Genomic DNA, 4,550 nt, shown 5'->3' with positions numbered 1-4,550 from the left:
GTCAGAGAAACGGGACCACACTGGAAAACAGGCTGATCTCCAGCATCTATAAACAAAGGTGTTGATGGAAGCAGCACAGCTGATATTTCTCTTCAGGAACAGACGAGGCAAAGCTACTATGATGCAGAATTATTTCCTCAACTGATGTCTTTTGTATTGACTGTCAAATATTAGATGGTGTTTCTGTGTCTTTGAAATAGGGTCAAATGGATCTTAAATGAAAGAATCAAAGGTTTGTTAGGTTTTTCTAGAGTTTTGTCATAAAAGTTGGGATATAACATATTTAATGCATCTTGACTAATTGTGTGATTACATGTGTACCTATATAGGCTTATCCATTATTTTCGCATTGCCGTATGGCAATGAAGATTGTTTTTAATCTCTTCTTCAATTAATCTGACTCCTGAGGAAGACAAAACAGAATTTATATATATATTACACTAATGGTAGGAAAAAGTATAATCAATTGATAGGTTTACACATCTATTTAACTATTGGGTTTTAATGAGAAATAATGATTATTCCTGACAGTAGAAATAGTTTATTTTTTGTCATACACTGTAAAACAGTTTGTTTTTTCTCAGGGAAAGCTGCTGCATAAATCTAGGCAGGCAGGCTGAGGAGCTGCTTCCCTCGGGTCACATTTCTGCTCTCCACCTGATCTAGGTGGTTTGGACAGAAACTGGAAGAGGGAAAATGAAGTCATCCATGTCTAACTGGAAAAAACAGCAATTCCCATCAGCAGAGAGCTGAGGGGGTGACCTGTTAGTGGTTTGACAAAGCCAGCTATGATTCCCCTCCTGGGTTACTGAGGGAGTTAAACAAATTAGATTTAAAAATAGGATTCAGAGGCTCATCTATGGGTCAGAGGAAAGATGGAGTCCAGGCAGTTTATAGCGATTAAACCTTTTTCTCTTCACTGATTCTTTGTGTTCATTTCATATGTGAATATATCTATAAACTCAGCTAAAGTTCCTGTTTTCCTGCTTAAACTGCTGTGCTGCCACCTTCTGACCACATTTGACTACTACACCCATTTAAATCCATAAAACTAAAACATTTGAAGTTGGCCTCAGTAGTTAGATTTGTTAATTAATTAGAAAAACAGGGAAAAATTAGTGTTTTACAGTCTAAATAAAACGCAAATAAGAACTTTAGATTCATCTTTAGGGCTCATTTAGCACGTCTCTGATGTTGCTATTTTCAAATATCCATTATGTCAACAGCTGTATATTGGTTATTTATTCTTTTATTGTTAAAACACTTTACAGTAAAGTATTTTATTGTTTATCTTTTAACTTCACTATTATGTTATTCTTATACATTTTTCTAAGGTCCACATTTTTTGACCATTTTTTCTATAATGTTTTACACTGCAAAAAATCTAAATCTAGATAAGCATTTTTTTCTTAAAATAAGTGCATTTGTTCTTGAATTGAGGAGGTAAAAGAGACAATTTGCCAATGGAACAAGACAAGTTACACTTAAAATAAGAAAAAACAATTGCATTGTCTTATTTCAAGTGCATATTATCTCATTTTCTTATTTTAAGAGCAAAAATACTCATTCCATTGGCAAACTATCTCATTTACCTACTCAAATTAAGGGTAAATACACTTAATTTAAGAAATTTTAAGTTATTTCTAAATCCTTTTTGCAGTGTAGTTGCTGTAAACAGCAGAATTTCCCCATTGTGGGACAATAAAGGGATTTTCTATTCTATTCTAAATAGAAACCTGGTCCCATTAAGGAGCTGATCTTGATCTCAGCTCATTTTCCAGGTTTTAAAGCTTAAATTGTTAATGTTTATGGACTATTTATTCATTCTGTTTCTTAGACTTAGACAAGTCTAAGTGTTAATGGGAATAAGATAAATTAGAAATTGGATGGAAATGCTTGTAGTTCATAATTCTAACTCTATAGGTACAGCAGCTTTACGCTGTACTAGAATTAAAACTACTTTTTTTGGCTTCATACAAACAAACCTCAAAATCTCCTAAAATCTATGAGTTGTGGGTTAAATTCCTCCATGTGACGCATTATTAAGAAATAAAGCAGGTATGGCAGCAAGTTAGAGCTTTAAAAATCTTCCCACAGGTGAAGTTGGTGCGATTGTGGAGCTAAAGCAGCATCCATGACAGAATGAAGAACGGATCTCCATGAAGCTGGCGTTAAAGTGAGGGATGCACTGATCCAATTCTGATACTTGCAGATCTGAAACCACGGCTCTGTTTGCTTCAGCAAAGGCTTTCATAAACTCATTAAAAGCAATCATGATGTGCATGAAAGTATATGTTTATTCAAATATATATATATATACATGTATATCCTAAAGAATATTAAAGATTCCTCTGAGGTCAGAAAAAGGAAACCAACCATGTTAACAGGACAAATTCTATCCTGTTAAGAAAGGATTCACATTTCATCAAAGACATGCTTTCCTGCTGTTCAACATATTTTAATCTATATTATATTTTAATTTAACATGAATTTAGTATAGAAATAGATTAGTTAGATACTGACGGACCCCCTTTTCGCCGCTTTCAATCTAGATTGTTACAATCTCAGACTTTAATGTATTTTATTGTTTTTTTTTTTTTCAGCTTGTCCTGCTTATTCATCAGGGTCACTGTGGATCTGGTCTCTATCTCTAGCAATCTGTGGTTGGACGTATAAAAACACATGCACACCCTAAAGGGTGATATAAAGAAGCCATATAACCTAACAGTCATGTTTTTGGACTGTGGGAGGAAGCCAGAGTACCCGGAGAGAACCAACAAGGAGAAAATGGAAACTAGATGAAGAAAGACCCAGCTGGGAATTAAACCCATGACCTTCTTGTTGCAAAGCAGTACTTCTACAAACTGGACAGCTCTGCAGTTCCATGTTTTCTATTTTGTGATTGATGGAAAAAAAAAAAAAAAGTACATGAGTGTGGAGTGAAAAACAAATTTTAGATGGTTTTAAAAATCTGAAAAGTGTGGAGAACCAGCTTTTGCCCTGATATATGAAGTGATTTCCCCCATTATTGTTGCAAGCATAGATGTTTCTTAGTAAATGAAATAATAGAAATGAAAAAATAATGCAATCCAGAAATAAAACATTGAGAAGCATTTTGATTAAAAAAAGGTTGGAAAAAAAAGTAAATGTGTTTTTGATTTTTTTCCAATTAAGTTTTCTTTACAGGTTTTTTTTTTTTTTTTTGCTCCCTTTTCTCTTTTTCAGAGAGAGTTTTAAAAACGGTGGTCTTGAAATCGTGTTTTCCAGCCCATGAACGGCATCTTGTGTGGAATGTGGGCGAGAGCGCACAGCTGTGCTGATGGGCGGAGTTAAAATCCAGTATTACCTGAGCCAGTCTAACTATGAGTAATAAGACACATCCTGATTGTCAAACTGCACCAACTGCACCTTTTATGCTCGTGTCTTTTACACCAAAAACATGTTTAAAAAAGTTTTGTAGAACGGAGAACCGGACTGAACTGAACTTAAGCTTCCTGGAGTTCTGACTTTTGTATTTGAATATTTGGGAGCAAATCTGGATATCAGAGACCCGTTGGTGTCCCGTTTGTCTGCAATTTGGAACCAAAAACAGTGGCCTGCCAAAGTATTCAACACCCCCTATTTTGATGTTTTCACAGGCTGGAATTCAACTGGAATATACTATTACTTAGAAGATTGAAGCAAACATGATGGAATTACATAATACTGCAGAAAAGCCCCAGAGGGAAAACTTCTGGAATCACAGCTGGAATTCTCTTTTCCCTTTACAGACAAGCTGCTCCAGCTCCTTCATGTTTGATGGTTTATGGAGCCTAGGCGGAAGTTGAACTAAAGAAACTAATCGCTCTCTTTCATCCACCTGCAACACAGGTGGACAGCTTTGACCCACCCCTCGATGAAACCCAATCGGCATCAAAAGTTCATCTTAAAAGGCCTCCGATCTGCAACTTGTCTGCTCCTGTGTGCAGGCGGTGGTTTCGCAGTGAGATTTTATTCATATGACCCCGTTTCATCCCACCTCCAACCCCTCCTCCACCATCGTAGCTAAAGCTTCATCAGTTTCATTCCTCCCAAACTTTTACTGCATTCTGCGTCTCATTTCAACCGGTCCTGCTGAAGACCGCCATGTTGAGCCTGGTTCTGCCAGAGGTTTCTACCCAAAGGGGAATTTTTTCTCTCCACTGTCGCCTCATGCTTGCTCATCATGGACAGGTTTTCTCAACCTGTGTTATCCAAGCTGGACATCCATCTTCCAGGTCCCTGAGTGAAGCTCTAGTGTGAGTTTTTTAGATTGAATTGCTTTAGAACAGCGACTTTAAAGTCTAACCACAGTTTTTCAGTAAGGTCTGGACTTTCTAACACAGAGAAATGTTTTTCAGTGTTTCTCCAGCAGAACGCTGCAGCTCATTCTCTGCTGGAATCTCAAATCGCATGCAGACCGACTCAGCTTCTGCTAAAGACCAACTCTTTATTTAGCACCAGCCATCTTTCCATCCCTGCTTCTTTTCCTTGATCTCCCCTGACCAGTTCTCATCCACGTCTTAAAGGAG

This window comes from Cyprinodon variegatus, unplaced genomic scaffold, assembly GCF_000732505.1.
Source record: "Cyprinodon variegatus isolate N-32 unplaced genomic scaffold, C_variegatus-1.0 Scaffold1525, whole genome shotgun sequence".
Classification (NCBI taxonomy): Eukaryota; Metazoa; Chordata; class Actinopteri; order Cyprinodontiformes; family Cyprinodontidae; genus Cyprinodon; species Cyprinodon variegatus.
The sequence above is the reverse complement of the archived record's forward strand: the minus strand, read 5'-3'. Positions refer to the sequence as shown.